Genomic DNA, 12182 nt, shown 5'->3' with positions numbered 1-12182 from the left:
ACCACATTTTTCAATGATTCTCAAACTCTCTAAACCCTGCCTTTCCACGAGCCTGCTCTGCTCTGATTGGCCAGTTGACCCAGTCGGTTACAATTGGTCTACAGCAGGGATGGGCAACTCCGGTCCTGGAGGGCCACTGTCCTGCAGAGTTTAGCTCCAACCCCAATTAAACACACTTGAACAAGGCAATCAATGTTTTCAGGATTACTAGATAGATACAGGCAGGTGAGTTGTTATCAGGGCTGAAGCTAAACTCTGCAGGACAGTGGCTATCCATCGCCGAAGTTGCCTATCCCTTGTCTACAGCTTACAGCGCTTGTCGGGAAAAAAACTCCCATTACCATAACTGAACTTCCGACTTCCTAAGGCTCAGTGATTGCACACACTGTAAAGACAGTAATGATGGCGTCAATTTTATCATATGTCCGATGATGAAACATTGGAAGAACTAGTTATTCAACCTGAATTTCCATCGCACTTGAGCAGGATGTTTCACAATGATATACTTAGTTTGAGTTACATTATGAGATGCTGCACCTAATTCCCTACCATCAGCATTAACAAGGGTATGTTCATCAACAAAAAACGATTTTGCAAATCAAATATTGCTCAATCCTTCATTATTACTCAAAGTAGTAGGAACGACAGACAATCTGCATTAATCAATCTGCCGTAACTGATTGGGAATATCTTTAAAAAGGAGTTGGACTGAATTGTCAACACTCTGCAGAAGGGTCTTCCCATTTATGATGCCCAAGTGAGCCTACATAATGGTTTTGAACTTGTTAGCCTACTGCAGTTATGTATTTAGTGTTTTTATTTCTTAAAATATTTTTACTTGATTAACTTATTCGTCGCCTCCTCTCTGGCTCCTCCCTCAAGTACCTCCTCCTTGGGCTGAGTTTAAATCCACTTTTAGACAAATGCTGTGTCTCCCAATTGAGAAGCTGCAACCGTTGAAGGGCGCATTCGCTAATTGCGTCATCGCGGTATGATAAAGGCTGTCCCAATCCGAAGGCACCTTCAAATGTAGCCTCCAAATGCGTCCTTCATTTCCTGTGAAATTAAGAATACAACAGATGGATCCTACCCCAAAATTCATTGCGCCCCAGTGACAAAACTTTTTTGAGAGAAATTCCCATTTACACTTTTAAACGTATTGAGTTTCAGCTTACCCAAATATCTAAAATTACGATACAAATGTAAAAAACAAAACAAACAAAAAACCTTTAAAGCGGTTCAAATGTTGACACATCTTACTAAAGCCCGTTTCCACCGCAGGAACTTTCCCTAGCACTTTGGGGTGGTACTCTGTGTGTTTTCGACCGTAGGGATGTAAGGATGTCCACTGAAGGCAATTTTGTAGAGAACCCAAGTGCAGTTTATTTCCAAAATGTGATCAAACATAAAACAAAGGAGTGGGAAGGCGTGGCGTGGCGTGGCGTGGTATGGCGTGGCATGAACTCAAAACATGGACATGAACAGAAAACTTACCAACAGTGTTTACACAAACAATACTTAACAAGGACACATGGCAAACATGAGGGCGTAAATACACAAGGACGAATGACTAGACAAGGGACACCTGTGTACAATGAAACAATGAAACATGACACATCAGACAAGGGAACACGTGGCAGGATCACATGACTATAACAGGGAATTACATGACAACATGAAACTAGAGCATAAAAACCCAGGGTTTTATGCTGGGACTAGGGTCTAAATGAAGTTCCGGGTAAAAATCCCTGTTCGTAAGGTAGTACTTTTTCAAAGTTTAGGAACTTTCCTTTCGGGGGTGGGACTTGGGTGCTGTCTGAACATGCTAATTGGTTGAGTTCATGCAGTGTTTTGATTGGTTGACTCCACGCAGCATTTTATTTCAAGTCTGTTGCTGTGCGTGCAGTAAGAGTTGTTCGCCATTTGAATCAAGAATGGAGTTTAAAAAGTACGACCGATGGACCAACGACGAGGTTCAGGCTTTATTAAGTTTATATGCCCACAGAAAAAATGAAACTGAAGTGCGTTTAACTTTGTCAATTTGGTGAGGGAAGTTTTTTTGGACAGACCCTTGACCCCTTAGATTTTGATAGAGGGAACGAGTTTACTCAACATACTTCAGGCAGATCCATAGATCACAATGCAACACGATTGTGGTGTCACAGCAGATTGTGCTTAAAGGGGTGGTAAAATGCCATTTTCACAAGTTGTAAAATACATTTCTGATGTCCCCAGAAGTGTGTGTGTGAAGTTTTTGCACAAAATACCCCACAGATATTTTTATATAGCATGTTAAAGTTTTCACTTTTTGAGGATTTGCAAAAACGCACCGTTTTGTGTCTGGCCCTTTAAATGCAAATAAGCTGCTGCAGAGGGCGGGGTTTCAAGAGCTCATGTGTGTGTTAGCAGCTGCTATAGAGCATCACAGTCCCGCCCACAGCCCGAGAGGGCTCTGGTGCCGGAAGTAAATTTCCCATTCATTTCTCCCATTGACTTTTGGAAAAATCCGTATCTAAAGAGTTTTAGAGCATGTCTGAGGATAACCAGCTATGGCTGAACTCATAAGCATACAACATATCATTTCGAGTAAAAAAACGAAGAGAAAATCCAAAAAAAGGCAAAGGTACAAGACTGTGTACATATTTTCATTTCCGAGCGAAGGAACTACTCATCCCATAAACCACCGCGCCTCACTGAAGTCGACTGAAGCCACAGCCGCAAAAGAGCCTTTTGAGTGAATTTTATATAGTAAATGTGTAGTTAATAGCAGTTATTTCAGTAATAATCGTGTAAATAAAAATAATAATATATTGTGTGCGTGTGTGAAAGCGGTTAACGATAGCGTTAGCAACATGGTGCAGCTCAGTCATCAACACACGTGTGTTCAGTCAGTGTGTAACGTTAGTTTGTGTGTTTATTTCAAAGCCCTTTATGACACAGGACACTCTGCTGACAGGACAGGTTGAGGTCCATGCTCATTTTCATGATGTTATAGTTCATCCTTAATTGTAATAACATTTAATGTATTTTCTTAATATCCACAACAAGTGAAAATTAAAAAGTGATGGTCAGCAAACCAGAAAGTGCACAGCGCCACCGGTCTGATGCATGGACCGGTGCATATGCTCTCTTGGACCGTCATATTCAGTTTATTAACTTGCCATGAATTATTACACAAATGTTCAGTAAATGCATGAAGAGGTATGCCTAGGCTTAATATTGTTTTGACAGTGGCATCATAAAATGCTTGATATGACTCATACCATATGAAGGCTACAGTAGCCTATCTAAAGTGAACGATAAGTAAGGGATAATGTAAAGGTTGTTATAGCGAATACAACTCGCGAAAGGCGGATTATGAGCCCGAAGCGAAGCCTGAAGGGAGTTGTATTCGCTATAACAACCAACTCGCTATACATTATCCCGCTTATTACATGGCTACCTACCAAATAAATAAATAATTTGACACAAAATATTAATTTAAAAAGGAATGTATTGATTTAAAAACGATTTATATGGCTTCCGCTAAAGAAAACAGTCCGTTCAAGTCTCTACCAGAGAATGTAGACGGAGACGGGCTCTGGTCTCTACTGTTAGAATCCTGCTTCCATGGCAACGCTCTGACCTTCGCGGGGTTTACACGACATCCACCAATCAGATGCATCACTGTGGGATTGTGGGATTGTTTAGGATTGTGGGTAATGAAGTACTTATCCAAGACATCGCGAATAAAAGGCATTTATCTCAAATCAAGGTTAGTGCCCCATGAACTTTTGGCGTTTATATGAGCATATACAATCGCTTAGTACAGCCGTTGCTGGTTTTAAGTCTACCATGTATGGTTACGTTTTTATGGCTTATACCCCAAATGTCTATGGAGAAATTGTATTGAATTTTTACTTCCGGCACCGGCTGTGGGCGGGACTGTGATGCTCTATTACCTCATGCAGACACACTAAAATGACAGAAACTGTTCTGTCTTTAATGTCAAAACGGAGTCAGACAAAGATGGAGAGACAACATGTAGAATGCAACAGGACGTCTCTGAAAGGTTAGTTGATGAATTTATGTTGCTGATGTGGCGTTAACTATCTTCAATTAGCATATTCTGTCATGGTAATCTATAAATCGCTCATATAGGAACTGATGTGAGATGCACACAGAGTGACTTTCGATTGCATGTGAAAAGATGGATGCTAAAGTTTGAGCTGACTCACTTCTGTAAGAAAATACTATACAAATATTACAAATACAAATATTTGACTTGTTCCCTCAACTGTGTGTTCCCGGGGGCGGGGTTTATATACATTTTAGACTTGCTGATGTCACTAAACCCGGAGGAATGTCGTGTAGTCCCTACCAGCCGTTTGTTGTAGTCCTTAAAAAAACGATTTCTTTAAAAGCAAATATCTCCCTTTGCTTTGAACTTTGAGGGTTGTAACTTTGCAGATGTTGTTTATGCTCAAACAGCAACATTACACACTAACTAAAGTTGGAAAAGTGAAATCATACTTTACCACCCCTTTAATTCACTTCCACCCCACACAAATCTAGTGTGAGATATTGCCATTATTTTGACAATTAACCGCATTTAATACTTGTAGCTACCTTAAGCTGACTGTTTTTGTAACACAGTTATAGTTTATTATTGTATCGTCATCATTTTAAATATATCAGAAATATATTAATATGTTAATATACTTTTTCCACTTGGCGAAATTTAACGCACTTCAAAATGGCGATGGGGATTCCACTGAGGGGAAGTGTTTTGGGAAGTTTGCGAGTGTATGTCTGAAAGTTGAGATAAACACACCCACTCTTTCCACTCTTCTGTTTTCCCTTTCCCTCCACTTAGGTTTAGTTTATGTTTACGGCATTCTGGGAAGGGGGAGTTTTAGGGTGCATTCCACTTATACACTCGCCAACTTCGCCTCAGGGGAATTGCCACCATTTTGAAGTTTGTTCCACTTTGTCAGGTGGGTGAGGGAAGTTTAGGTGGATAGGTCCTCGACCCCTCAATTTTGACAGAGGGAGCGAGTCTACTCTGATGTACACTTCAAGCAGCTCTACTGTATATCCGACAATTCAACTTGATTGTGACGTCACTGCAGATCGCACTTCAAATGTATGATATATTAAATATTTTGAGAATTAATCGCATAACAGTATGCTATATTAATTATGTTGAGATTTAATCGCATAATACTTGTAGACATCTTGTGTTCACAAAGTTTATACTATTGATATATTTTTTCCATTTGTGTACGGTAATTTAAAATGTTCTCCAACCGCTCACATTTCTACAGGATATTAGATATTTTCTCAAACAACTTATATGCGTATAAATGGTGCATAAAACAAAGTAAAATGGGGTTTAAATAATAAATCAGCTCCATGGTGAATTCTAAGGGCTTAGTGCGTTACATTTAAACCTCATGAAAGAGTTCCGCCAGTAGTGGGCACTTGTGCAACATAAGCAACACATCCACGAGAGGTTTTGACTCACTTTATCAGTGTTTCCGGTGGCTTGAATTTTGTAAGTCAAAAGTAGTCGACCTCTGAATGCAATGTAACATGAGGAGAGTAAAGATGGAAAGCTCCTAAAGCTTATTTCCATATACATTCTAAGTGTCTATCATGCTTTTCATTGGAATTTCAATTTCATGACATTTCCTCATATGGAGTCAGTTCGTTGCGTTGCATTCAGAGATCGACTACTTTTAACTGACAACATTCCAGTCACCGGAAACACTAACTGATAAAGTCAGTCGTACAAAACCTTTCTTTTTAGTAAACTTTGTGTACACAAACATGTGTAGAGCCCCTGGTGATACTTCAAGCACAGTTTTATGTTGTGTCGAGCCTTAGTGTTTTAAAAATGCTATCAAAGTGCCCCTAGCACTCCCATTCAAAAGGCATTTTGAGCTAAACGAAAATACGGTCAATCTTAAAAGTGGTGTTTCCATTCTAATTATGCTTTTACACGAAAGTTTGACTCAGTTAGATTAACAAAAAGAGCCTAGGTTCAATTTTGGCGACAGTTACCCTTTAAGTAATTTTAATTTAAATTACATTACATTAATCTGACTTAAACAAAATTAGTTGAATCTTGTTTTACTTATAAAACAAGTTGAAAATTGCTTAACGTATTTTGATGAGTTAAAGCAATATAAAAACATGTGTTGTCATAGATTATTAATCATTTTCACAGTGTATTAGAGTATGTTTTACAAGAATACTATTTCAGTCTTTCTATTAAAAAAATTCACATTTAATTTAATGTGATACTTGCCATTTCTTATCTTTAATTTAATTTTATTTTTTTACCTTGTTTATGAATGCATGTAATTCAACTCTAAGCAGATAATAATGCATGTGCTATAAGGAAGTGTTAGTAGAGCCGGGTGAGATAATGACTCAATCTTACCTGACATAATCACTGTAAGGAGTGTGTGTTAACAGGAAGTTAGATTTTAGATACAGGAGCCCAAAACATGATAAATGTACAAAATATCCTTAGATTGACTTTTGAAATGTACACCATGCTGGATAATATAATCAACCTTCACCATCTGAAAGATCTAAGGCTGTGCTCATAGGTAAGCAGGTCAGAGAAAATCAAATAAAAGCCCTGGTGAGGGGGAGACGGCAGCTGTGATTCCCAGAAGTTTAAAGGGAAATTAAATATTTGCTTGTTTGTACTTGACTTATTGAAAGCAGCATGATGCATGGCTGTTACACTTCTACACAGTTTTCGAGAACCACTCAGGCGAGTTCAATGAACTGAAGAAACATGCTTGAATAAATGTCTATTTCACAAGAAAAGACCATACTTTCCCTTTATTAAAACAATTAACTTTTTTTTACATTATTATTTCGTTAGTAAATATTTTTTTTTAAAACATTATATGTGGCACAAAGGATACAAGTATTTTGTGCAGGAATCCATATAATTCTCACACCCATACTGACATTCAGGTTCTTTTTTCACACACCCACATTCCAAAATCTATTTTTCTATTCTTGTGAACAATCCGTTTTACAAAAGACTTAATTGCCTAACTTTCACTTGGCCATTTTTTATTTAATAATATTAATATTAATCATAATACTAATAATGACATAGTTCATCTCCTTCTTAGGAAATGAAAGATTTCTCAAAAAGTATTTTTAGTCAGTTTCAGAAAGTGAGCTCTAAAGCTCATCAATTGGTTGAATTCTTCATATCTAACATTTCATCATCTATTTCATAATATTTTATTCTAGGCCGGTCTAATGATGGCTCTAGACACTGTAATACACACATTTCAATTAACTGATTTAATTTAGCTTTTGATGTAAAGGGTTTTTGCTTGTTGTTTCTTTTAAATGAAAATGTCCCTAAAATTAATTATATATAAAATAAAATAAAGATTACAAAAGTTATAGACTGACATTATGTAATTCACATGGAGATACAATACACTAATGTGAATGATGCAATGTCTCAGTCTTATCAGAAAGGTGACACCTCTGTCAGATAATAGATTATTTCCTTTCACTTATCACCACATTCACAACTTAATGAGGTGATAAGAGAGCCACTTCAGGGCTACCGAATTCTTTTTTAGTGAGTGAGTGAGTGAGTGAGTGAGTGAGTGAGTGAGTGAGTGAGTGAGTGAGTGAGTGAGTGAGTGAGTGAGTGGAAATTTCTTTTTGACACTTTAATATCTTGAATAACCCTTCATCTGTCTTGATTTTTCTATTGGGCCAAAATTTCCAAACATAATTTGGGGCCACTGTACATGTATGTTAAATTATCTGATACAGCATGATTATTATGGTTAACTAAAACTAAAAGTAAAACTATTAAAAACATTTATGTTAATTGAAGTAAAGCTGAAATAAAATTAAATACAAATTTCGAATTCAAACTCGAAAAAACTCGAACTAACAGTAAATTAGAAATGTTGCATTGGCAATAAACTGAAATAAGTTTAAGTTGAGTTAAAGCTGCAGTCTGTAACTTTAATGCGAAAACAAGGATAGCCTAATATCGGCAGGGCTTTTGAAAGGTTGCGTGAAGTGAACTCCGTGTTTTGAAGGGTGTCACCATTTCAATGGTTAAATTATGTAACAGTAACGCACTTGTTTGCTTAATTCATACAGTTATGGAGTAGACTACTGAACTACAAGTAGCCCTAATACACAATGTATAGGCTATAGTCACACAATGCTGATGTTGTTAACAATAACAATTTGAAAACAAAGTATTTGCACGGTTTGACGTGATATAAGCGATCGTTAGATTAAATCAGCATGATTTACTGCAATACTTTTTTTCCCTTAGTTGGTAAGTCAGAACTTGTTCAGATGACATTTTCCTACTTCCAAAAAGTAGAATCTGTGATTCCAAATGACGGTATCCACACCGTTGGTGACCAGTGTTCGAATTATACCGTGAGCTTCGTGGGGTAGGCTACAGCTATTTCGACTGGTGACGTCACTCTCCATTTTATAGGTTTACACACACATGAGAACCCCTAATCTGTATTTGAAATTCCCTGAATATTATTTGCAATGTAGCCTACCATGTTTGTCACCATAGTTACCCTTATTAGTTCCCTTTATATTACCAACACTGTCCCTCATCAGCCCCTTGTTAACCAGTCTAAGGCCATGTCCACAGTCCACACTAATACGTTTTCATTTGAAAACGTATATTTTTCTATCCGTTTTGGCCTTCAGTCCACAGATGGCGTTTTAAGTCAACGAAAACACGCTCTCCAAAGCAGATACATTTGAAAATGCTGTTTTCGCGTTGTAGTGTGGACTGTGAAGCCGGAGGTATTTAAAACCGATGATGTAAGTTTAGTCATGTGATCCATGTTGTACCAATAGAATTCATGTTTACCGGTATTGTGCCTGTTATGTGCTATTCACTTTTACACTGTTTCTAAAATGTTACTTTGCACACACTTCATATCACAGTAGGCTACTGCAAAGATGACAGTAAATATACTCACATTTGCTGTCCTGCGGCATACAGGAGAGCAGTTGCGTTTTAGCTCAGTTCATATGGTGACTGAGTGCGACCTGGACGCATCAGTGAATGGTGAGATATTTTGCTAAATAAAATTATCCTGTTAGAAGAATTGCGCAATAATTTTGTTATTTATTTTTCCATCTGTATCCTCTCAGTGATCTTTTGTGGGGTTTTACGCATGCGCAGTAAAGGTGAATTTAGCGTTTTCAGGCGTTTTCATCGAGGATATTGTAATGGGCTTTTTGGAGCTGGCTCACTTGACCTGTGTGGACGAGGTATGTCTCATGATCTTTTTTTGTGGAGGACTTTCCGAGCCGCTCAGTTCCTTATTGCAATTGCATGACCCTTTCTGGACTTTTGAACATTTCATTGACTTGTTACAGCTAAGCGGCTCTGATTTCACTGTGGGAGTCCAGTGGATGAATGTAGCATGCCTGTCATGCCCACTCTATTGTTGGTAACTCCAGTACTTACACCGATCGCCAGCGCATTCACGCCTGAGTCTCGCCCCCCGAGATGGCCGCCACGCCTGAGTCTCGCCCCCCGAGATGGCCGCCACGCCTGAGAAAATTTTGAGGAGGGGCAGTAGGTACCTGATTAAGGCCTCAAAGACCGCACCTCTCTGGCCCCCTGCACAGGTAGAACCCGTTGTTTCTGTGTTCACTTCCTGTGTTGGTTCCTGTTTTGCATTGTACCTTGTTTGTCACCATAGTTACACTTATTAGTTCCCTTGACATATTACCAACACCTGTCCCTCATCAGCCCCTTGTTAACCAGTCTATTTGAACCTCGGTACTTCAGTTGTTGTTTGTCGGTCGTTATTGCTGTATGCTGTTCCATGTTCCTGTCCTGAGTTTCTTTGTTTGCCCTGGATTACCTTTTTGTATTATTATTAAAGTAGTGCTTGCATGTGGGTTCTCTCTCTGCTTCGTCCCTGCCTATTTGTTACATGATGGTAATACTGCATTTAAATGCATACAATTTTGGATAGGCTAACATTATATTTTATTTAAAAAATTTAAGTACCCCCCAAACTATTATTTTCATCCCTTTTGGAAGGGTCCAAGTCTCATCTGGGGGTCGGATTCCCCCAATAACCCCCCGTAATTCGAACTATGGCGGTGACTGACATCCGCACATTCTCCTCAAAACAATGGATTCATGCCGTGCCGAGGCACAACCCACGTTCAAGTTGATAAGTCGTCATTGTTTATGTGGTTAAGTTACATCCTTCTGCTTCCATCTCCTGAGTGTTCTGTGTAGATTTAATAAAGACACTTTTGTTTCCCTATTCCTTTCGTTGTGCGCTTTATTACAGCCATCAAACGTAATACATACAGCACAAAGAATAATTATTAATCAATAATCTCCTTCATACATAATTCTGCACCCACATACAGTGAGCAATAGGTAACGTGCCAAGTGTATTATGTTCGAATAGTTTGAGTAGCATTACGACGACCAGTCAATCAATATATGTTGTGTACACATTCACAGGTTTAAAATGTCATTGAGAACACGTGTGTTTCTCGGCAGGTCAGTTCTGCTTTAGGCACATGCTGCACACAGCTGGACAAGGAGGTCTCTTGTCATGTTTGCACAACGCCCTGCTGCATGACGTTACAAAGCATTCGGAGAAGGTTGAATGGAACATTCTGCTCTCTGCCATCAAAGGGTATACAGTCATGGAGCATGTTCTGCTTATAACCTATACATAATCACACGAGCACTGCATGTTTTGTCAACAATTACATTAGGAAGTTCAAGCTTTATCTCAAGGGTGCTGGAAATTGTCTGACCGCTGACATAGGGGTGAGCGGGGCACAAACTAACGCAGGCTAGTTGTAACACACTTATTTGAAATACTTCCACACATGCTAGCATGACGAAACTTAGTGTATGTACCAGTTGCCGTATCAACATATAGAAAAAAAATGGAACTAAAATTCAGAAATCTTTGGAAGATATCACTGAACATATATTTAATCATAGCATATGATCATAATCATATCTGATATTATTTTAATCTCCAATCTGTTATTTAACAGTTTAGATCATTATTTAATGCTTCGCTAACAAGCAGAAGACACTGACCAGGTTTGAATCCCAGACGGGGAACGTTTTAGAACAATGCTATTCTATTACTTTTATGAATTATATTGAGAAACCTTGAGAAGAAAGGCGAATAAAGACTGAGAGTCAATGTTCAGAAATGATTATGTATAGCTGTGTTGTGCGGTGTGTTTGTTGTCAAACTCAAAGATTTATTTATTTTTCATTATTAAGAAAATGGCATTATTTCATATGAAAAAGTTAATAATTGTATTTTATTGAGAAAATATTTTAGTTGGTCTTGTATACATATTTTTTATTAGATCAGATAACATTTTAATCTGTCACGGTCATGTTACAATGTACCCCACCATGTTGTCACTGAACAAACTGAGACCCACCGTTTTCCACCGTTGGGCCAAACCGTTCTCATTGCTTAACCACTTTATTTTATAGTACGTGCATACTTGGTAATTAAAGGTAACTACATGGGTTAAGGTTAGGTTCAGGGTTCGACTTCCCATGTGTGTTTCCTAATTAGCATATAGGAAAAGCCATTGTTTTACTCTGATATAAATTATACGTCATTTGCTTGGAGATGCAGTGAGAATGTTCCTACTGTAACGTACCAGCATTATCCACTGAAAACATTGTGTCAGATAACAGACATTTCCTATCTCTTATCACCCCATTCACAATTATTTATTTGATGTTTTGACACTTTCCTTTCACAGTAACTGATAAATCGTGTGGAAAGATTGCAACATTTTTGAGAGGTTTTTCACCAGAAATACTCAACTGGTTTAGCATTCCTGAAAGCAGCACTCACAAACGGCACAGCAAGAAGATTTTAGATCCCTCCTCTGAAGAGAAGGAAACTTCTAGTCTATTTATTCTTAAAAAAAAAAAATAGATATAGATAATAGATACTATTAGGCAAGACAAGGCAAGTTTATTTATATATGCATTTCATACACAATGGTAATTCAAAGTGCTTTACATAGAAGAAATTAAAATAATCAACAGAAATAAGAATAATTAAAACAGTTTAGAATAAAAAATAAAATACAGTACTGATGTGATCCTAATGATCTGTTGGGTTTGT

The sequence above is a fragment of the Phoxinus phoxinus genome (assembly GCF_949152265.1).
Source record: "Phoxinus phoxinus genome assembly, chromosome: 15".
In the NCBI taxonomy this organism is placed as follows: Eukaryota; Metazoa; Chordata; class Actinopteri; order Cypriniformes; family Leuciscidae; genus Phoxinus; species Phoxinus phoxinus.
Note: the sequence above shows the minus strand (reverse complement) of the source record.